Source organism: Cavia porcellus, unplaced genomic scaffold (assembly GCF_034190915.1).
Source record: "Cavia porcellus strain 051 isolate PalLab524CR breed Dunkin Hartley unplaced genomic scaffold, mCavPor4.1 scaffold_1, whole genome shotgun sequence".
Taxonomy (NCBI): Eukaryota; Metazoa; Chordata; class Mammalia; order Rodentia; family Caviidae; genus Cavia; species Cavia porcellus.
The window spans coordinates 2,100,770-2,124,907 of NW_026947484.1; positions in this window are offsets into that span (position 1 = coordinate 2,100,770).

Genomic DNA, 24,138 nt, shown 5'->3' on the forward strand with positions numbered 1-24,138 from the left:
CCAAGGGCCTGAATTAGGATAGGCATGGAGTGGCAATGTATAATGGAGAAAAGCACCAGAGTGTGTTCAGCATGGGGAGGTGAGGAAACACGCAGTGGCAATGTAGGATAGGTTTCTGAAAAAAAAAGCGGGGTGGTGCGCATTGTAAGGGTTTCCAACAGGCCATTCACTAGTAGGAGAGAGAAAAACATCACGGGGTGGTGTGAATCGGAGGGCCATAATTAGGATAGGCAGTGAGTGGCAATGTAGGATGGACAAAAGCACCATGGGGTGGTCATCATGGGGAGGTCAGGAAACACGGAGTGGCAATATAGGATAGTTTTCTGAAAAACATCATGCGGTGGTGCGCATTGTAAGGGTTTCTAACAAGCCATTCACTAGTAGGAGTGAGAAAAACATCACGGGGTGGTGTGAATCAGATGTTCTGAATTAGGATAGGCAGTGAGTACAATGTAGGATGGAGAAAAGCACCACGGGATGGTCAGCACCGGGAGGTCAGGAAACATGCATTGGCAATGTAGGATAGGTTTGTGAAAAACATCGCAGGGTGGTGCGCATTGTAAGGCTTTCTAACAGGGCATTCACTAGTAGGAGTGAGAAAAACATAACGGGGTGGTGTGAATTGGAGGGCCTGAATTTGGATAGGCAGTGAGTGGTAACGTAAAATGGAGAAAAGCACCTCGGTGTGGTCAGTATGGGGAGGTGAGGAAACATGCAGTGGCAATGTAGGATAGGTTTCTGAAAAACATCGCGGGGTGGTGCGCATTATAAGGGTGTCTAACAGGCCATTCACTAGTAGGAGTGAGAAATACATTACGGGGTGGTGTGAATCGGAGGGCCTGAATAAAGTTAGACAGTGATTGGCAATGTAGGATGGAGAAAAGCACCACGGGTTGGTGAGCATGGGGAGGTGAGGAAACATGCAGTGGCAATGTAGGATAGGTTTCTGAAAAAAAGAGTGGGGTCGTGCGCATTGTAAGGGTTTCTAACAGGCCATTCACTAGTAGGAGTGAGAAAAACATCACGGCGTGGTGTGAATCGGAAGGCCTGAATTAGGATAGGCAGTGAGGGCAATGTAGGATGGAGAAAAGCACCACGGGGTGGTTATCATGGGGATGTCAGGAAACATGCAGTGGCAATGTAGGTTAGTTTTCTGAAAAACATCACGGTGTGGTGCGGATTGTAAGGGTTTCTAACTGTCCATTCCCTAGTAGGATTGAGAAAAATATAATGTGCTGGTGTGAATTGGAGGGCCTGAATCAGGATAGGCAGTGAGTGGCAATGTAGGATGGAGAAAAGCACCACAGCATGGTCAGAATAGTGAGGTCAGGAAACATGCAGTGGCAATGTAGGATAGGTTTCTGATAAACATCGTGGGGTAGTGCACATTGTAAGGGTCTCTAACGTGCCATTCACTAGTAGGAGTGAGAAATACATCATTGTGTGGTGTGAATCGGAGAGCCTGAATCAAGATAGATAGTGAGTGGCAATGTAGGATGGAGAAAAGCACCACGGGTTGGTGTGCATAGGGAGGTCAGGAAATATGCAATGGCAATGTAGGATAGATTTCGGAATATCATCGCCGGGTGGTGGGCATTGTAATGGTTTGTAGCAGGCCATTCACTAGTAGGAGTGAGAAAAACATCAAGCGGTGGTGTGAATCGTAGGGCCTGAATTAGGATAGGCAGTGAGTGGCAATGAAGAATGGAGAAAAGCACCAAGGGGTGGTCAACATGGGGAGGTCAGGTAACATGCAATGGCAATGTAGGATAGGTTTCTGAAAAACATCACGGGGTGGTGAGATTTGTAAGGCTTTCTAACAAGCCATTCACAAGTAGGAGTGAAAAAAACATCACAGGGTGGTGTGAATCAGAGGGCTTCAATTAGGATAGGCTGTCAATGGCAATGTAGGATGGGGAAAAGCACCACGGGTTTGTCAGCATGGGGAGGCAAGGAAACATGCAGTGGCAATATAGAATAGGTTTCTAATAAACATCGCTGTGTGGTGCGCATTGTAAGGGTTTCTAACAGGCCATTCACTAGTAGGAGGGAGAAAAACATCACGGGTGGGGTGAATTAGTTGTTCTGAATTAGGATAGGCAGTGAATGGCAATGTAGGATGCAGAAAAGCACCACGGGGTGGTCAGCATGGGCAGGTCTGGAAACATGCATTGGCAATGTAGGATAGGTTTCTGAAAAACATCACCGGGTGGTGGGCATTGTAAAGGTATCTAAAAGGCCATTCACTAGTAGGATAGAGAAAAATATCACGGGGTGGTGTGAATGGAGGGCATGAATTAGGATAGGCAGTGAGGGGCAATGAAAAATGGAGAAAAGCACCATGGTGTTGTTAGCCTGGGGAGGTCAGGAAACTTGCAGTTGCAATGTAGGATAGGTTTCTGAAAAACATCGCGGGGTGGTTCGCATTTTAAGAGTTTGTAGCAGGCCATTCACTAGTAGGAGTGAGAAAAACATCAAGGGGTGGTGTGAATCGGAGGGCTTGAATTAGGATAGGCAGTGAGTGGCAATGAAGAATGGAGAAAAGCATCACGGGGTGGTCGACATTGGGAGGTCAGGAAACATGCAGTGGCAAAGTAGGATAGGTTTCTGAAAAACATCGCGGGGTCGTGCACATTGTAAGGATTTCTAACAGGCCGTTATCTAGTACGAGTGAGAACAATATCAGGGGGTGGTGTGAATCCAAGGGCCTGAATTAGGATAGGCATGGAGTGGCAATGTATAATGGAGAAAAGCACCAGAGTGTGTTCAGCATGGGGAGGTGAGGAAACACGCAGTGGCTATGTAGGATAGGTTTCTGAAAAAAAAAGCGGGGTGGTGCGCATTGTAAGGGTTTCCAACAGGCCATTCACTAGTAGGAGAGAGAAAAACATCACGGGGTGGTGTGAATCGGAGGGCCATAATTAGGATAGGCAGTGAGTGGCAATGTAGGATGGACAAAAGCACCATGGGGTGGTCATCATGGGGAGGTCAGGAAACACGGAGTGGCAATATAGGATAGTTTTCTGAAAAACATCATGCGGTGGTGCGCATTGTAAGGGTTTCTAACAAGCCATTCACTAGTAGGAGTGAGAAAAACATCACGGGGTGGTGTGAATCAGATGTTCTGAATTAGGATAGGCAGTGAGTACAATATAGGATGGAGAATAGCACCACGGGATGGTCAGCACCGGGAGGTCAGGAAACATGCATTGGCAATGTAGGATAGGTTTGTGAAAAACATCGCAGGGTGGTGCGCATTGTAAGGCTTTCTAACAGGGCATTCACTAGTAGGAGTGAGAAAAACATAACGGGGTGGTGTGAATTGGAGGGCCTGAATTTGGATAGGCAGTGAGTGGTAACGTAAAATGGAGAAAAGCACCTCGGTGTGGTCAGTATGGGGAGGTGAGGAAACATGCAGTGGCAATGTAGGATAGGTTTCTGAAAAACATCGCGGAGTGGTGCGCATTATAAGGGTGTCTAACAGGCCATTCACTAGTAGGAGTGAGAAATACATTACGGGGTGGTGTGAATCGGAGGGCCTGAATAAAGTTAGACAGTGATTGGCAATGTAGGATGGAGAAAAGCACCACGGGTTGGTGAGCATGGGGAGGTGAGGAAACATGCAGTGGCAATGTAGGATAGGTTTCTGAAAAAACGAGTGGGGTCGTGCGCATTGTAAGGGTTTCTAACAGGCCATTCACTAGTAGGAGTGAGAAAAACATCACGGCGTGGTGTGAATCGGAAGGCCTGAATTAGGATAGGCAGTGAGGGCAATGTAGGATGGAGAAAAGCACCACGGGGTGGTTATCATGTGGATGTCAGGAAACATGCAGTGGCAATGTAGGTTAGTTTTCTGAAAAATATCACGGTGTGGTGCGGATTGTAAGGGTTTCTAACTGTTCACTCCCTAGTAGGATTGAGAAAAATATAATGTGCTGGTGTGAATTGGAGGGCCTGAATCAGGATAGGCAGTGAGTGGCAATGTAGGATGGAGAAAAGCACCACAGCATGGTCAGAATAGTGAGGTCAGGAAACATGCAGTGGCAATGTAGGATAGGTTTCTGATAAACATCGTGGGGTAGTGCACATTGTAAGGGTCTCTAACGTGCCATTCACTAGTAGGAGTGAGAAATACATCATTGTGTGGTGTGAATCGGAGAGCCTGAATCAAGATAGATAGTGAGTGGCAATGTAGGATGGAGAAAAGCACCACGGGTTGGTGTGCATAGGGAGGTCAGGAAACATGCAATGGCAATGTAGGATAGATTTCGGAATATCATCGCCGGGTGGTGGGCATTGTTTTGGTTTATAGCAGGCCATTCACTAGTAGGAGTGAGAAAAACATCAAGCGGTGGTGTGAATCGTAGGGCCTGAATTAGGATAGGCAGTGAGTGGTAATGAAGAATGGAGAAAAGCACCAAGGGGTGGTCAACATGGCGAGGTCAGGTAACATGCAATGGCAATGTAGGATAGGTTTCTGAAAAACATCACGGGGTGGTGAGAATTGTAAGGCTTTCTAACAAGCCATTCACAAGTAGGAGTGAAAAAAAACATCATAGGGTGGTGTGAATCAGAGGGCTTCAATTAGGATAGGCTGTCAATGGCAATGTAGGATGGGGAAAAGCACCACGGGTTTGTCAGCATGGGGAGGCAAGGAAACATGCAGTGGCAATATAGAATAGGTTTCTAATAAACATCGCTGTGTGGTGCGCATTGTAAGGGTTTCTAACAGGCCATTCACTAGTAGGAGGGAGAAAAACATCACGGGTGGTGTGAATTAGTTGTTCTGAATTAGGATAGGCAGTGAATGGCAATGTAGGATGCAGAAAAGCACCACGGGGTGGTCAGCATGGGCAGGTCTGGAAACATGCATTGGCAATGTAGGATAGGTTTCTGAAAAACATCACCGGGTGGTGCGCATTGTAAAGGTATCTAAAAGGCCATTCACTAGTAGGATAGAGAAAAATATCACGGGGTGGTGTGAATGGAGGGCATAAATTAGGATAGGCAGTGAGGGGCAATGAAAAATGGAGAAAAGCACCATGGTGTTGTTAGCATGGGGAGGTCAGGAAACTTGCAGTTGCAATGTAGGATAGGTTTCTGAAAAACATCGCGGGGTGGTTCGCATTTTAAGAGTTTGTAGCAGGCCATTCACTAGTAGGAGTGAGAAAAACATCAAGGGGTGGTGTGAATCGGAGGGCTTGAATTAGGATAGGCAGTGAGTGGCAATGAAGAATGGAGAAAAGCATCACGGGGTGGTCGACATTGGGAGGTCAGGAAACATGCAGTGGCAAAGTAGGATAGGTTTCTGAAAAACATCGCGGGGTCGTGCACATTGTAAGGATTTCTAACAGGCCGTTATCTAGTACGAGTGAGAACAACATCAGGGGGTGGTGTGAATCGGAAGGCCTGAATTAGGATAGGCATGGAGTGGCAATGTATAATGGAGAAAAGCACCAGAGTGTGTTCAGCATGGGGAGGTGAGGAAACACGCAGTGGCAATGTAGGATAGGTTTCTGAAAAAAAAAGCGGGGTGGTGCGCATTGTAAGGGTTTCCAACAGGCCATTCACTAGTAGGAGAGAGAAAAACATCACGGGGTGGTGTGAATCGGAGGGCCATAATTAGGATAGGCAGTGAGTGGCAATGTAGGATGGACAAAAGCACCATGGGGTGGTCATCATGGGGAGGTCAGGAAACACGGAGTGGCAATATAGGATAGTTTTCTGAAAAACATCATGCGGTGGTGCGCATTGTAAGGGTTTCTAACAAGCCATTCACTAGTAGGAGTGAGAAAAACATCACGGGGAGGTGTGAATCAGATGTTCTGAATTAGGATAGGCAGTGAGTACAATGTAGGATGGAGAAAAGCACCACGGGATGGTCAGCACCGGGAGGTCAGGAAACATGCATTGGCAATGTAGGATAGGTTTGTGAAAAACATCGCAGGGTGGTGCGCATTGTAAGGCTTTCTAACAGGGTATTCAATAGTAGGAGTGAGAAAAACATAACGGGGTGGTGTGAATTGGAGGGCCTGAATTTGGATAGGCAGTGAGTGGTAACGTAAAATGGAGAAAAGCACCTCGGTGTGGTCAGTATGGGGAGGAGAGGAAACATGCAGTGGCAATGTAGGATAGGTTTCTGAAAAACATCGCGGGGTGGTGCTCATTATAAGGGTGTCTAACAGGCCATTCACTAGTAGGAGTGAGAAATACATTACGGGGTGGTGTGAATCGGAGGGCCTGAATAAAGTTAGACAGTGATTGGCAATGTAGGATGGAGAAAAGCACCACGGGTTGGTGAGCATGGGGAGGTGAGGAAACATGCAGTGGCAATGTAGGATAGGTTTCTGAAAAAAAGAGTGGGGTCGTGCGCATTGTAAGGGTTTCTAACAGGCCATTCACTAGTAGGAGTAAGAAAAACATCACGGCATGGTGTGAATCGGAAGGCCTGAATTAGGATAGGCAGTGAGGGCAATGTAGGATGGAGAAAAGCACCACGGGGTGGTTATCATGGGGATGTCAGGAAACATGCAGTGGCAATGTAGGTTAGTTTTCTGAAAAACATCACGGTGTGGTGCGGATTGTAAGGGTTTCTAACTGTCCATTCCCTAGTTGGATTGAGAAAAATATAATGTGCTGGTGTGAATTGGAGGGCCTGAATCAGGATAGGCAGTGAGTGGCAATGTAGAATGGAGAAAAGCACCACGGGGTGGTCAGTATGGGGAGGTCAGGAAACATGCAGTGGCAATGTAGGATAGGTTTCTGAAAAACATCGCAACGTAGTGCGATTTTAAGGGTTTCTAACAGGCCATTCACTATTAGGAGTAAAAAATACAACATGGTGTGGTGTGAATCGGAGGGCCTGAATCAAGTTAGACAGTGAGTGGCAATGTAGGATGGAGAAAAGCACCATGGGGTGGTCAGCATGGGGAGGTCTGGAAACATGCATTGGCAATGTAGGATAGGTTTCTGTAAAACATGGCCGGGTTGTGCGCATTGTAAGGCTATCTAACAGGCCATTCACTAGTAGAATAGAGAAAAATGTCACGGGGTGGTTTGAATCGGAGGGCCTGAATTCGGAGAAGCAGTGAGAGGCAATGTAAAATGGAGAAAAGCACGACGGTGTGGACAGCATGGGGAGGTGGGGAAACATGCAGTGGCAATGTTGAATAGGTTTCTGAAAAACATCGCGGGGTGGTTCGCATTTTAAGGGTTTCTAAAAGGCCTTTCACTAGTAGGAGTGAGAAAAACATCACGGGGTGGTGTGAATCGAAGGACTTGAATTAGGATAGGCAGTGAGTGGCAATGTAGGATGGAGAAAAGCACCATGGGTTTGTCAGCATGGGGAGGCAAGGAAACATGCAGTGGCAATGTAGAATAGTTTTCGGATAAACATCTCTTGGTGGTGCGAATTGTAAGAGTTTCTAACCAGCCATTCAATAGTACGAGTGAGAACAACATCACGGGGTCGTGTGAATCGAAGGGCCTGATTTAGGATAGGCAGTGAGTGGCAAAGTAGGATGGAGAAAAGCACCACGGTGTCGTCAGCATGGGGAGGTCAAGAAACATGCAGTGGAAATGTAGGATAGGTTTCTGGAAAAAAAAGCGGTGTGGTTCGCATTGTAAGGCTTTCTAACTGGCCATTCACTAGTAGGAGTGAAAAAAACATCACGGGGTGGTGTTAATCGAAGGGCCTGATTTAGGATAGAAAGTGAGTGGCAATGTAGGATCGAGGAAAACACCATGGGGAGGTCAGGATGGGGAGGTCAGGACACATGCAGTGGCTATGTTGGATAGGTTTCTGAAAAGAATCACGCAGTTGTATGCATTGTAATGGTTTCTAACAGGCCATTCACTAGTAGAAGTAGAAAAACATCTCAGGGTGGTGTGAATCGGAGGGCCAGAATCAGGATAGGCAGTGTGTGGCAATGTAGGATGGAGGAAAGCACCACGGGGTGGTCAGGATGGGGAGGTCAGGAAACATGCAGTGGCAATGTAGGATAGGTTACTAAAAAACATCGCGGGGTGGTGCGCATTGTAAGGGTTACTACCAGGTCTTTCACTAATAGGGGTGAGAAATACATCATGGTGTGGTGTAAATCAGAGGGCCTGAATCAAGATATACAGTGAGTGGCAATGTAGGATGGAGAAAAGCACCACGGTGTCTTCAGCATGGGGAGATCAGGACACATGCCGTGGCAAAGTAGGATAGGTTTCTGAAAAACATCGCGAGTGGTGAGAATTGTAAGGTTTTCTAACAGGGCATTCACTGGTAGGAGTGAGAAAAACATTACAGGGTGGTGTGAACCGGACGGCCTGAATTATGATAGGCAGTGAGGGGCAATGTAGGATGGAGAAAAGCACCACAGGGTGGTCAACATGGGGAGGGCAGGAAACATGCAGTGGCAATGTAGGATAGGTTTCTGAAAAACATCGCGGTGTGATGCGCATTGTAAGTGTTTCTAACTGGCCATTCACTAGTAGAAGTGAGAAAAACATCACAGGGTGGTGTGAATCGGATTGCCTGAATCAGGATAGGCAGTGTGTGGCAATGTAGGATGGAGAAAAGCACCACGGGGTGGTCAGGATGGGGAGGTCAGGAAACATGCAGTGGCAATGTAGGATAGGTTTCTGAAAAACATCGCGTGTGGTGCGCATTGTAAGGGATTCTAACAGGCCATTCACTAGTAGGAGTGAGAAGAACATCACGGGGTGGTGTGAATCTGAGGGCCTGTATTAGGATAGGCTGTGAGTGGCAATGTAGGATGGAGAAAAGCACCACGGGTTTTTTCAGCATGGGGAGGTAAGGAAACATGCAGTTGCAATGTAGAATAGGTTTCTGATAAACATAGCAGGGTGGTGCGCATTGTAAGGGATTCTAACAGGCCATTCACTAGTAGGAGTGAGAACAACATCACGGGGTGGTTTGAATCGGAGGGCCTGAATTAGGATAGGAATTGAGTGGCAATGTAGGATGGAGAAAAGCACCACAGGGTGGTCAGCATGGGGAGGTGAGGAAACATGCAGTGGCAATGTAGGATAGGTTTCGGAAAAAAAAGCGGGGTAGTGCTCACTGTAAGGGTTTCTAACAGGCAATTCACTAGTAGGAGTGAAATAAACATCACGGGTGGTGTGAATCAGAGGGCCTGAATTAGGATAGGCAGTGAGTGGCAATGTAGGATAGAGAAAAGCAAGACGGGGTGGTCATCAGTGGGAGGTCAGGAAACATGCAGTGGCAATGTAGGATAGTTTTTTGAAAAACATCACGGAGTGGTGTGCATTGTAAGGGTTTCTAACTGACAATTCACTAGTGGAGGGAGAAAAACATCACGGCTGGTGTGAATCAGATGTTCTGATTTAGGACAGGCAGTGAGTTGCAATGTAGGATGGAGAAAAGCACCATGGGGTTGTCAGCATGGGGAGGTCTGGAAACATTCATTGGAAATGTAGGATAGGTTTCTGAAAAACATCGCCGGGTGGTGCGCATTGTAAGGTTATCTAACAGGCCATTCACTAGTAGAATAGAGAAAAATGTCAGGGGGTGATTTGCATGGGAGGGCCTGAATTAGGAGAGGCACTGAGTGGCAATGAAGAATGGAGAAAAGCACCACGGGGTGGTCAACATGCGGAGGTCAGGAAACATGCAATGGCAATGTAGGATAGGTTTCTGAAAAACATCGAGGGGTGGTGCACATTGTAAGGGTTGCAAACAGGCCATTCACTAGTACGAGTGAGAAAAACATCATGGGGTGGAGTGAATCGGAGTGCCTGAATTAGGGTAGGCAGTAAGTGGCAATGTAGAATGGAGAAAAGCACCACGGGTTGGTGAGCATGGTGAGGTCAGGAAACATGCGATGGCAATGGAGGATAGGTTTCAGAAAAACATCGCAGGTGTTGAGCATTGTAAGGGTTTCTAACAGGCCACTCACTAGTAGGAGTGAGAAAAACATCATGGGGTGGTTTGAATCAGATGCTCTGAATTAGGATAGGCAGTGAGTGGCAATGTAAAATGGAAAAAACACCACGGAGTGGTCAGCATGGGGAGGTCAGGAAAGATGCGGTGGCAATGTAGGATAGGATTCTGAAAAACATCGCTGGGTGGTGCGCAATGTAAGGGTTTCTAACAGGCCATTCACTAGTAGGAGTGAGAAAAACATCACGGGGTGGTGTGAATCAGATGTTCTGAATTAGGATAGGCAGTGAGTGGCAATGTAGGATGGAGAAAAACACCACGGGGTGGTCAGCATGGGGAGGTCAGGAAACATGCATTGGCAATGTAGGATAGGTTTCTGAAAAACATCGCTGGGTGGTGCGCATTGTAAGGCTTTATAACAGGCCATTCACTAGAAGCAGTGAGAAAAACATCACAGGGTGGTGTGAATCGGAGGGCCTGAATTAGGATAGGCAGTGAGTGGCAATGTAGCATAGAGAAAAGCGCCACGGGGTGGTCAGCATGGGGAGGTCAGGAAACATGCAGTGGGAATGTAGGATAGGTTTCTGAAATATATTGCGGTGTGCTGCGCATTGTAAGGATTTCTAACAGGCCATTCACTAGATGAAGTGAGAAAAACATCACAGGGTGGTTTGAATCGGAGGGCCTGAATCAAGATAGACAGTGAGTGGCAATGTCAGCTTGAGAAAAGCACCATGGGGTGGTTAGCATGTGGATGTTAGGAAACATGCAGTGGCAATATAGGATAGGGTTCTGAAAAACATCGCGGTGTGGTGCTCATTGTAAGGGTTTCCAAAGGATCTTTCACTAGTAGGAGTGGGAAAAACATCACTAGGTGGTGTGAATCGGAGGGCCTGAATCAGGATAGGCCGTGAGTGGCAATTAAGAATGGAGAAAAGCACAACGGGGTGGTCAGGATGGGGAGGTCAGGAAACATGCAGTGGCAAGGTAGCACAGCTTTCTGAAAAACATCGCTCAGTAGTGCGGATTGTAAGGCTTTCTAACAGGCCATTCACTAGTAGGAGTGAGAAATACATCATGGTGTGGTGTGAATCGGAGGGCCTGAATCAAGATAGACAGTGAGTGGCAATGTAGGATGGAGAAAATCACCACGGGTTGGTGAGCATGGGGAGGTCAGGAAACATGCAATGGCAATGTAGGATAGGTTTCTGAAAAACATCGCCGGGTGGTGCGCATAGTAAGGCTTTCTAACAGGGCATTCACTAGTAGGAGTGAGCAAAACATAATGGGGAGGTGTGAATCGGAGGGCCTGAATTTGGACAGGGAGTGAGTGGTAACGTAAAATGGAGTAAAGCACCTCGGTGTGGTCAGTATGGGGAGGTGAGGAAACATGCAGTGGCAGTGTAGGATAGGTTTCTGTAAAACATCGCGGGGTGGTGCGCATTATAAGGGTTTCTAACAGGCCATTCACAAGTAGGTGTGAGAAAAATATAACAGAGTGGTGTGAATTGGAGGGCATGATTCAGGATAGGCAGTGAGTGGCAATGTAGGATGGAGAAAAGCACTACGGGTTGTTCAGGATGGGGAGGTCAGGAAACATGCAGTGGCAATGCAGGATCGGTTTCTGAAAAGCATCGCGGGGTTGGGCGCATTGTAAGGATATCTAACAGGCCATTCACTAGTAGGAGTGAGAAATACATCATGGTGTTGTGTGAATCGGAGGGCCTGAATCAAGTTATACAGTGATTGGCAATGTAGGATGGAGAAAAGCACCACGGGTTGGTGAGCATGGGGAGTTCAGGAAACATGCAGTGGCAAGTAGGATAGTTTTCTGAAAAACATCACGGGTTGGTGCGCATTGTAAGGGTTTCTAACAGGCCATTCACTAGTAGGAGTGAGAAATACATCACGGGGTGGTGTGAAGTGGAAGGCTTGAATCAGAATAGGCAGTGAGTGGCAATGTAGGATGGAGAAAAGCACCATGGCACGGTCAGCATGAGGAGGTCTGGAAACATGCATTGACAATGTAGGATAGGTTTCTGAAAAACATCGCCAGGTGGTGCGCATTGTACCGCTTTCTAACAGGCGATTCACTAGTAGGAGTGAGAAAAACATCACAGCGTGGTTTGAATCAGAGGGCCTGAATCAGGATAGGCAGTGAGTGGCAATGTAGGATGGAGAAAAGCACCACGGTGTGGTCAGCATGGAGAGGTCAGGAAACATGCAGTGTCAATGTACGATAAGTTTCTGAAAAACATCGCGGGTGGTGAGAATTGTAAAGGTTTCTAACAGGGCATTCACTGGAAGGAGTGAGAAAAAGATCACGGCGTGGTGTGAATCGAAGGGCCTGAATTATGATAGGCAGTGAGTGGCAAGGTAGGAAGGAGAAAAGCACCATGGTGTGGTCAGCATGGGGAGATCAGGAAAAATGCAGTGGCAATGTAGGACAGGTTTCTGAAAAACATCGGGGGGTGGTGCGCATTTTTAGTGTTTCTAACAGGCCATTCACCAGGAGAAGTTATGAAAACATCACAGGGTGGTGTGAATCGGAGGGCCTGAATCAGGATAGGCAGTGAGTGGCAATATAGGATGGAGAAAAGCACCATGGCGTGGTCAAGATGGTGAGGTCAGGAAACATGCAGTGGCAATGTAGGATAGGTTTCTGAAAAACATCGGGGGGTGGTTCGCGTTGTAAGGGTTTCTAACAGGCCATTCAATAGTACGAGTGAGAACAACATCAAGGGGTGGTGTGAATCGAAGGGCCTGATTTAGGATAGGCAGTGAGTGACAAAGTAGGATGGAGAAAAGCACTACGGGGTAGTCAGCATGGGAAGGTCAAGAAACATGCAGTGTCAATGTAGGATAGGTTTCTGAAAAAAAAAAAGCGGTGTGGTTCGCATTGTAAGTTTTTCTAACAGGCCATTCACTAGTAGGAGTGAAAAAAACATCACGGGGTGGTGTTAATCGAAGGGGCTGATTTAGGATAGGAAGTGAGTGGCAATGTAGGATGGAGGAAAACACCACGGGGAGGTCAGGATGGGGAGGTCAGGACACATGCAGTGGCTATGTTGGATAGGTTTCTGAAAAACATCGCGGGGTTGTGTGCAATGCAAGGGTTTCTAACAGGCCATTCACTAGTAGGAGTGAGAAAAACATCACGGTGTGGTGTGAATTGGAGGGCCTGAATCAGGATAGGCCGTGAGTGGCAATGTAGGATGGAGAAATGCTCCACGGGGTGGTCAGGATGGAGAGGTCAGGAAACATGCAGTGGCAATGTAGGATAGGTTTCTGAAAAAAATAGTGGGGTAGTGCGCATTGTAAGGGCTTCTAACAGGCCATTCACTAGTAGGAGTGAAAAATACATCATGGTGTGGTGTGAATTGGAGGGCATGAACCAAGATAGACAGTGAGGGGCAATGTAGTATGGAGAAAAGCACCACGGGTTGGTGAGCATGGTGAGGTCAGGAAACATGCATTGGCAATGCAGGATAGGTTTTTGAAAATAAAAAGCGGGGTTGTGCGCATTGTAAGGGTTTCTAACAAGCCATTCACTAGTAGGAGTGAGAAAAACATCACGGGTGGCGTGAATTGGAGGGCCTGAATTAGGATAGGCAGTGAAAGGCAATGTAGGATGGAGAAAAGCACCACGGTGTGGTCAGCATGCGGAGGTCAGGAAACATGCAGTGGCAATGTAGGATAGGTTTCTGAAAAACATCGCGGGGCAGTGCGCATTGTAACGATTTCTAACAAGCCATTCACAAGTAGGAGTGAAAAAAACATCACAGGGTGGTGTGAAACGGAGGGCCTGAATTAGGATAGTCTGTGAGTGGCAATGGAGGATGGAGAAAACACCACGGGTTTGTCAGCATGGGGAGGCAAGGAAACATGCAATGGCAATGTCGAATAGGTTTCTGATAAACATCGCTCGGTGGTACGCATTGTAAGGTTTTCTAACAGGACGTTCACTAATAGGAGTGAGAACAACATCACGGGGTGGTGTGAACGGAGGGCCTCAATTAGGATAGGCATTGAGTGGCAATGTAGGATGGAGAAAAGCACCAAAGGGTGGTCAGCATGGGGATGTGAGGAAACATGCAGTAGCAATGTAGGATAGGTTTCTGAAAAAAAAATCGGAATGGTGTGCAATGTAAGGGTTTCAAACAGGCCATTCACTAGTAGGAGTGAGAAAAACATCATGGGGTGGTGTGAATCGGAGGGCCAGAATTATGATAGGCAGTGAGTGGCAATGTAGGATGGAGAAAAGCACCATGGGATGGTCATCATGGGGAGGTCAGCACACATGCATTGGCAATGTAGGACAGGTTTTTGAAAAACATCGCGTGTTGTGCGCATTGTAACGCTTTCTAACAGGCCATTCACTAGTAGGAGTGAGAAAAACATCACGGGCTGGTGTGAATCGGATGGCCTGAATTAGGTTAGAGAAAAGCACCACGGTGTGGTCAGCATGGGGATGTCAGGAAACATGCGGTGTCAACGTAGGATAGGTTTCTGAAAAACATCGCGGAGTGGTGCGCATTGTAAGGGTTTCTAACAGGCCATTCACTAGTAGGAGTGAAAAAAACATCACAGCGTGGTTTTAATCAGAGGGCCTGAATCAGGATAGGCAGTGAGTGGCAATGTAGGATGGAGAAAAGCACCACGGTGTGGTCAGCATGTGGAGGTCTGGACACATGCAGTGGCAATGTAGGATAGGTTTCTGAAAAACATCGCGAATGGTGAGAATTGTAAGGTTTTCTAACAGGGCATTCACTGGTAGGAGTGAGAAAAACCTTACGGGGTGGTGTGAATCGGACGGCCTGAATTATGATAGGCAGTGAGTGGCAATGTAGGATGGAGAAAAGCACCACAGAGTGGTCAACATGGGGAGGGCAGGAAACATGCCGTGGCAATGTAGGATAGGTTTCTGAAAAACATCACGGGGTGATGCGCATTGTAAGTGTTTCTAACCGGCCATTCACTAGTAGAAGTGAGAAAAACATCACAGGGTGGTGTGAATCGGATTGCCTGAATCAAGATAGACAGTGAGTGGCAATGAAGAATGGAGAAAAGCACCACGGGTTTGTCAGCATGGGGAGGCAAGGAAACATGCAGTGGCAATATAGAATAGGTTTCTAATAAACATCGCTGGGTGGTGTGCTTTGTATGGGTTTCTAACTGGCATTCACTAGTAGGAATGAGAACAAAAACATGGGGTGATGTGAATCGGAGGGGCTGAATTAGGATCGGCATTGAGTGGCAATGTAGGATGGAGAAAAGCACCACAGGGTGGTAAGCATGGGAAGGTCAGGAAACATTCAGTGGCAATGTAGGATAGGTTTCTGAAAAAAAAGTGGGGTCGTGCGCATTGTAAGGGTTTCTAACAGGGCATTCATTAGTAGGAGTGAGAAAAACATCACAGGGTGGTGTGAATCGGAGGGCCTGAATTAGGATACATAGTGAGTGGCAATGAAGAATGGAGAAAAGCACCACAGGGCGGTCAGCATGGGTAGGTCAGGAAACATGCAGTGGCAATGTAGAATAGTTTTCTGAAAAATATCACGGGGTTGTGCGCATTGTATGGGTTTCTAACAGGCCATTCACTAGTAGGAGTGAGAAAAACCTCACGGGGTGGTGTGATTCAGATGTTCTGAATTAGGATAGGCAGTGAGTGGCAATGTAGGATGGAGAAAAGCACCACAGGGTGGTCAGCATGGGGAGGTCAGGAAACATGCGATGGCAAGGTAGGATAGGTTTCTGAAAAACATCGCCGGGTGGTGCGCATTGTAAGGCTTTATAACAGGCCATTCACTAGAAGCAATGAGAAAAACATCACCGGGTGGTGTGAATCGGGGGGCCTAAATTAGGATAGGCAGTAAGTGGCAATGTAGCACAGAGAAAAGCGCCAAGGGGTCGTTAGCATGTGGAGGTCAGGAAACATGCAGTGGGAATGAAGGATAGGTTTCTGAAACATATCGCAGGGTGCTGCGCATTGTAAGGGTTTCTAACAGGCCATTCACTAGATGAAGTGAGAAAAACATCACAGGGTGGTTTGAATCAGAGGCCGGAATCAAGATAGACAGTGAGTGGCAATGTCAGCTGGAGAAAAGCACCACGGGGTGGTTAGCATGTGGATGTCAGTAAACATGCAGTGGCAATATAGGATAGGGTTCTGAAAACATCGCGGTGTGGTGCTCATTTTAAGGGTTTCCAAAGGATCATTCACTAGTAGGACTGGGAAAAACATCACGGGGTGGTGTGAATCGGAGGGCCTGAATCAGAATAGGCCGTGAGTGGCAACGTCGGATGGAGAAAAGCACCACGGGGTGGTCAGCATGGAGAGGTCAGGAAACATGCAGTGGCAATGAAGGATAGGTTTCTGAAAAACATCGCGGGGTAGTGGGCATTGTACGGGTTTCTAACAGGCCATTCACTAGTAGGAATGAGAAAAACATCACGGGGTGGTGTGAATCGGAGGGCCTGAATCAGGATAGGCAGTGAGTGGCAAAGTAGGATAAAGAAAAGCACCATGGGGTGGTCAGCATGGGGAGGTCAGGAAACATGCAGTGTCAATGTAGGATAGGTTTCTGAAAAACATCGAGTTTGGTGAGAATTGTAAGGGTATCTAAAAGGGCATTCACTGGAAGGAGTGAGAAAAAGATCACGGGGTGGTGTGAATTGAAGGGCCTGAATTATGATAGGCAGTGTGTGGCAATGTAGGAAGGAGAAAAGCCCATGGGGTGATCAGCATGGGGAGGTCAGGAAACATGCAGTGGCAATGTAGGACAGGTTTCTGAAAAAGATCGGGGGATGGGGCCCATTGTAAGGGTTTTTAAAAGGCCATTCATTAGTAGCAGTGAGAAATACATCATGTTGTGGTGTGAATCGGAGGGCCTGAATCAACATAGACAGTGAGTGGCAATGTCGGATGGAGAAAAGCACCACGGGGTGGTCAGCATGGCAAGGTCAGGAAACATGCAGTAGCAATGTAGGATAGGTTTCTGAAAAACATAGCGGGGTGGTGCTCATTGCAAGGGTTTCTAAAAGGCCTTTAACTAGTAGGAGTGAGAAATACATCATGGTGTGGTGTGAATTGGAGTGCCTGAATTAGAATAAGCATTGAGTGTCAATGCAGGATGGAGAAAAGCACCACAGGGTGGTGAGCATGGCGAGGTGAGGTAAAATGCAGTGGCAATGTAGGATAGGTTTCTGAAAAAAAATGTGGGGTTGTGCGCAATGTAAGGGTTTCTAACAGGCCATTCACTAGTAGGAGTGAGAAATACATCATGGTGTGGTGTGAATCGGAGGGCCTGAATCAAGTTAGACAGTGATTGGCAATGTAGGATGGAGAAAAGCACCATGGGTTGGGGAGCATGGGGAGGTCAGGAAACATGCAGTGGCAATGTAGGATAGTTTTCTGAAAAACATCACGGGGTGGTGAGCATTGTAATGTTTTCTATGAGGCCATTCACTAGTAGGAGTGAGAAAAACATCACAGCGAGGTTTGAATCAGAGGGCCTGTATCAGGATAGGCAGTGAGTGGCAATGTAGGATGGAGAAAAGCACCACGGTGTGGTCAGCATGGGGAGGTCAGGAAACATGCAGTGAAAATGTAGGATAGGTTTCTGAAAAACATCGCGGGTAGTGAGAATTGTAAGGGTTTCTAACAGGGCATTCACTGGAAGGAGTGAGAAAAAGATCACGGGGTGGTGTGAATTGAATGGCCTGAATTATGATAGGCAGTGTGTGGCATGTAGGAAGGAGAAAAGCACCATGGGGTGATCAGCACGAGGAGGTCATGAAACATGCAGTGGCAATGTAGGACAGGTTTCTGAAAAACATCGGGGGGGGGTGGGGCCCATTGTAAGGCTTTCTAAAAGGCCATTCACTAGTAGCAGTGAGAAATACATCATGTTGTGGTGTGAATCGGAGGGCCTGAATCAACATAGACAGTGAGTGGCAATGTCAGATGGAGAAAAGCACCACGGGGTGATCAGCATGGCGAGGTCAGGAAACATGCAGTAGCAATGTAGGATAGGTTTCTGAAAAACATAGCGGGGTGGTGCTCATTGCAAGGGTTTCTAAAAGGCCTTTAACTAGTAGGAGTGAGAAATACATCATGGTGTTGTGTGAATCGGAGGGCCTGAATTAGAATAAGCATTGAGTGTCAATGCAGGATGGAAAAAAGCACCACAGGGTGGTGAGCATGGGGAGGTGAGGAAACATGCAGTGGCAATGTAGGATAGGTTTCTGAAAAAAAAATGTGGGGTTGTGCGCATTGTAATGGTTTCTAACAGGCCATTCACTAGTAGGAATGAGAAAAGCATCACGGGGTGGTGTGAATCAGAAAGCCTGAATTAGTATAGGCAGTGAGTGGCAATGTAGGATGGAGAAAAGCACCACGGGGTGGTTGTCATGGGGATGTCAGGAAACATGCAGTGGCAATGTAGGATAATTTTCTGAAAATCATCACGGGGAGGTGCGGATTGTAAGGGTTTCTTACTGGCCATTCACTAGGAGGAGTGAGAAAAACATCACGGGGTCGTGTGAATCAGATGTTCTGAATTAGGATAGGCATTGAGTGCAATGTAGGATGGAGAAAAGCACCACGGGTTGGTGAGCATTTTGAGGTCAGGAAACATGAAATGGCAGTGTAGGATGGGTTTCTGAAAAACATCGCAGGGTTGTGCACATTGTAAGGGTTTGTAGCAGGCCATTCACTAACAGGAGTGAGAAAATCATCTCGGGGTGGTGTGAATCGGAGGGCCTGAATTAGGACAGGCACTGAGTGGCAATGAAGAATGGAGAAAAGCACCACGGGGTGGTCAACATGGGGAGGTCAGGAAACATGCAATGGCAATGTAGGATAGGTTTGTGAAAAACATCGAGGGGTGGTGCACATTGTAAGGGTTGCAAACAGGCCATTCACTAGTAGGAGTGAGAAAAACATCACAGGGTGGTGTGAATCGGAGTGCCTGAATTAGGATAGGCAGTGAGTGGCAATGTAGAATGGAGAAAAGCACCACGGGTTGGTGAGCATGGTGAGGTCAGGAAACATGCGATGGCAATGTAGGATAGGTTTCTGTAAAACATCGCTGGTGTTGAGCATTGTAAGGGTTTCTAACAGGCAATTTACTAGTAGGAGTGAGAAAAACATCACGGGGTGGTTTGAATCAGATGCTCTGAATTAGGATAGGCAGTGAGTGGCAATGTAAAATGGAAAAAACACCAAGGAGTGGTCAGCATGGGGAGGTCAGGAAACATGCGGTGGCAATGTAGGATAAGATTCTGAAAAACATCGCTGAGTGGTGCGCAATGTAAGGGTTTCTAACAGTCAATTCACTAGTAGAAGTGAGAAAAACATCACCGGTGGTGTGAATTGGAGGGCCTAAATTAGGATAGGCAGTGAGTGGCAATGTAGGATAGAGAAAAGCACCATGGGGTGGTAAGCATGGGGAGGTCAGGAAACATGCAGTGGCAATGTAGGATAATTCTTTGAAAAACATCACGGAGTGGTGCGCATTGAAATTGTTTCTAACTGGCCATTCACTTGTAGGAGTGAGAAAAACATCACGGGTGGTGTGAATCAGATGTTCTGAATTAGGATAGGCAGTGAGTGGCAATGTAGGATGGAGAAAAGCAGCACGGGGGGGTCAGCATGGGGAGGTTTGGAAACATGCATTGGCAATGTTGGATAGGTTTCTGAAAAACATCGCCGGGTGGTGCGCATTGTAAGGCTTTCTAACAGGGCATTCACTAGTAGGAGTGAGCAAAACATAACGGGGTGGTGTGAATCGGAGTGCCTGAATTTGGATAGGCAGTGAGTGGTAACGTAAAATGGAGAAAAGCACCTTGGTGTGGTCAGTATGGGGAGGTGAGGAAACATGCAGTGGCAATGTCGGATAGGTTTCGGGAAAACATCGCGGGGTGGTGCGCATTATAAGGGTTTCTAACAGGCCATTCACAAGTAGGAGTGAGAAAAATATAACGGAGTGGTGTGAATCGGAGGGCCTGATTCAGGATAGGCAGTGAGTGGCAATGTAGGATGTAGAAAAGCACCACGGGTTGGTCAGGATGGGGAGGTCAGGAAACATGCAGTGGCAATGCAGGATCGGTTTCTGAAAAACATCGCGGGGTTGGGCGCATCGTAAGGATATCTAACAGGCCATTCACTAGTAGGAGTGAGAAATACATCATGGTGTGGTGTGAATCGGAGGGCCTGAATCAAGTTAGACAGTGATTGGCAATGTAGGATGGAGAAAAGCACCATGGGTTGGGGAGCATGGGGAGGTCAGGAAACATGCAGTGGCAATGTAGGATAGTTTTCTGAAAAACATCACGGGGTGGTGAGCATTGTAATGGTTTCTATGAGGCCATTCACTAGTAGGAGTGAGAAAAACATCACAGCGAGGTTTGAATCAGAGGGCCTGTATCAGGATAGGCAGTGAGTGGCAATGTAGGATGGAGAAAAGTACCACGGTGTGGTCAGCATGGGGAGGTCAGGAAACATGCAGTGTCAATGTAGGATAGGTTTCTGAAAAACATCGCGGGTGGTGAGAATTGTAAGGGTTTCTAACAGGGCATTCACTGGAAGGAGTGAGAAAAAGATCACGGGGTGGTGTGAATTGAACGGCCTGAATTATGATAGGCAGTGTGTGGCAATGTAGGAAGGAGAAAAGCACCATGGGGTGATCAGCACGGGGAGGTCAGGAAACATGCAGTGGCAATGTAGGACAGGTTTCTGAAAAACATCGGGGGGGTGGGGCCCATTGTAAGGCTTTCTAAAAGGCCATTCACTAGTAGCAGTGAGAAATTCATCATGTTGTGGTGTGAATCGGAGGGCCTGAATCAACATAGACAGTGAGTGGCAATGTCGGATGGAGAAAAGCACCACGGGGTGGTCAGCATGGCGAGGTCAGGAAACATGCAGTAGCAATGTAGGATAGGTTTCTGAAAAACATAGCGGGGTGGTGCTCATTGCAAGGGTTTCTAAAAGGCCTTTAACTAGTAGGAGTGAGAAATACATCATGGTGTTGTGTGAATCGGAGGGCCTGAATTAGAATAAGCATTGAGTGTCAATGCAGGATGGAAAAAAGCACCACAGGGTGGTGAGCATGGGGAGGTGAGGAAACATGCAGTGGCAATGTAGGATAGGTTTCTGAAAAAAAAATGTGGGGTTGTGCGCATTGTAACGGTTTCTAACAGGCCATTCACTAGTAGGAATGAGAAAAGCATCACGGGTGGTGTGAATCAGAAAGCCTGAATTAGTATAGGCAGTGAGTGGCAATGTAGGATGGAGAAAAGCACCACGGGGTGGTTGTCATGGGGATGTCAGGAAACATGCAGTGGCAATGTAGGATAATTTTCTGAAAATCATCACGGGGTGGTGCGGATTGTAAGGGTTTCTAACTGACCATTCACTAGGAGGAGTGAGAAAAACATCACGGGGTCGTGTGAATCAGATGTTCTGAATTAGGATAGGCAGTGAGTGCAATGTAGGATGGAGAAAAGCACCACGGGTTGGTGAGCATTTTGAGGTCAGGAAACATGAAATGGCAGTGTAGGATAGGTTTCTGAAAAACATCGCAGGGTTGTGCACATTGTAAGCGTTTGTAGCAGGCCATTCACTATTAGGAGTGAGAAAATCATCTCGGGGTGGTGTGAATCGGAGGGCCTGAATTAGGATAGGCACTGAGTGGCAATGAAGAATGGAGAAAAGCACCACGGGGTGGTCAACATGGGGAGGTCAGGAAACATGCAAAGGCAATGTAGGATAGGTTTCTGAAAAACATCAAGGGGTGGTGCACATTGTAAGGGTTGCAAACAGGCCATTCACTAGTAGGAGTGAGAAAAACATCACGGGGTGGTGTGAATCGGAGTGCCTGAATTAGGATAGGCAGTGAGTGGCAATGCAGAATGGAGAAAAGCACCACGGGTTGGTGAGCATGGTGAGTTCAGGAAACATGCGATGGCAATGTAGGATAGGTTTCTGTAAAACATCGCAGGTGTTGAGCATTGTAAGGGTTTCTAACAGGCGATTCACTAGTAGGAGTGAGATAAACATCACGGGGTGGTTTGAATCAGATGCTCTGAATTAGAATAGGCAGTGAGTGGCAATGTAAAATGGAAAAAACACCAAGGAGTGGTCAACATGGGGAGGTCAGGAAACATGCGGTGGCAATAAAGGATAGGATTCTGAAAAACATCGCGGGGTGGTGCGCATTGTAAGGGTTTCAAACAGCCCATTCACTAGTAGGAGTGAGAAAAACATCACGGGCTGTTGTGAATCAGATGTTCTGAATTAGTATACGCAGTGAGTGGCAATGTATGATGGAGAAAAGCACCACGGGTTTGTCAGCATGAGGAGGTCAGGAAACATGTATTGGCAATGTAGGATAGGTTTCTGAAAAACATCGCCGTGTGGTGCGCATTGTCAGGCTTTCTAACAGGGCATTCACTACTAGGAGTGAGCAAAACATAACGGGGTGGTGTGAATCGGAGGGCCGGAATTAGTATAGGGAGTGAGTGGCAATGCAGGATAGAGAAAAGCACCATGGTGTGGTCAGCATGGGGAGGTCAGGAAACATACAGTGTCAATGTAGGATAGGTTTCTGAAAAACATCGTGGGTGGTGCTCATCGTAACGTTTTCTAACAGGCCATTCACTAGTAGGAGTGAGTAAAACATCACAGCTTGGTTTGAATCAGAGGGCTTGAATCAGGATAGGTAGTGAGTGGCAATGTAGCATGGAGAAAAGCACCACGGTTTGGTCAGCATGGGGAGGTCAGGAAACATGCAGTGTCAATGTAGGATATGTTTCTGAAAAACATCGTGGGTGGTGAGAATTGTAAGGTTTTCTAACAGGGCATTCACTGGAAGGATTCAGAAAAAGATCACGGGGTGATGTGAATCGAAGGGCCTGAATTATGATAGGCAGTGTGTGGCAATGTAGGAAGGAGAAAAGCACCATGGGGTGGTCAGCATGGGGAGGTCAGGAAACATACAGTGGCAATGTAGGATAGGTTTCTGAAAAACATCGGGGGGTGGTGCACATTGTTAGTGTTTGTAACAGGCCATTCACTAGGAGAAGTGATAAAAACATCACAGGGTGGTGTGAATCGGAAGGCCTGAATCAGGATAGGCAGTGAGTGGCAATGTAGGATGGAGAAAAGCACCATGGCGTGGTCAAGATGGTGAGGTCAGGAAACATGCAGTGGCAATGTAGGATAGGTTTCTGAAAAACATCGCCGGGTGATGCGCATTGTAAGACTTTCTAACAGGGCATTCACTAGTAGGAGTGAGAAAAATATAACAGAGTGGTGTGAATCGGAGGGCCTGATTCAGGATAGGCAGTGAGTGGCAATGTAGGATGGAGAAAAGCACCACGGGGTGGTCAGGATGGGGAGGTCAGGAAACATGCAGTGGCAATGCAGGATCGGTTTCTGAAAAACATCGCGGGGTTGGACGCATTGAAAGGGTATCTAACAGGCCATTCACTAGTAGGAGTGAGAAATACATCATGGTGTGGTGTGAATCGAAGGGCCTGAATCAAGTTAGACAGTGATTGGCAATGTAGGATGGAGAAAAGCACCATGGGTGGGTGAGCATGGGGATGTTAGGAAACATGCAGTGGCAATGTAGGATAGGTTTCTGAAAAACATCGCAGGGTGGTGCGCATTGTAACGGTTTCTAACAGGCCATTCACTAGTAGGAGTGAGAAAAACATCACAGCGTGGTTTGAATCAGAGGGCCTGAATCAGGATAGGCAGTGAGTGGCAATGTAGGATGGAGAAAAGCACCACGGTGTGGTCAGCATTGGGAGGTCAGGAAACATGCAGTGTCAATGTAGGATAGGTTTCTGTAAAACATCGCGGGTGGTGAGAATCGTAAGGGTTTCTAACAGGGCATTCACTGGAAGGAGTGAGAAAAAGATCACGGGGTGGTGTGAATCGAATGGCCAGAATTATGATAGGCAGTGTGTGGCAATGTAGGAATGAGAAAAGCACCATGGGGTGGTCAGCATGGGGAGATCAGAAAACATGCAGTGGCAATGTAGGACAGGTTTCTGAAAAACATCGGGGGGTGGTGCGCATTGTTAGTGTTTCTAACAGGCCATTCACTAGGAGAATTTATAAAAACATCACAGGGTGGTGTGAATCAGAGGGCCTGAATCAGGATAGGCAGTGAGTGGCAATGTAGGATGGAGAAAAGCACCATGGCGTGGTCAAG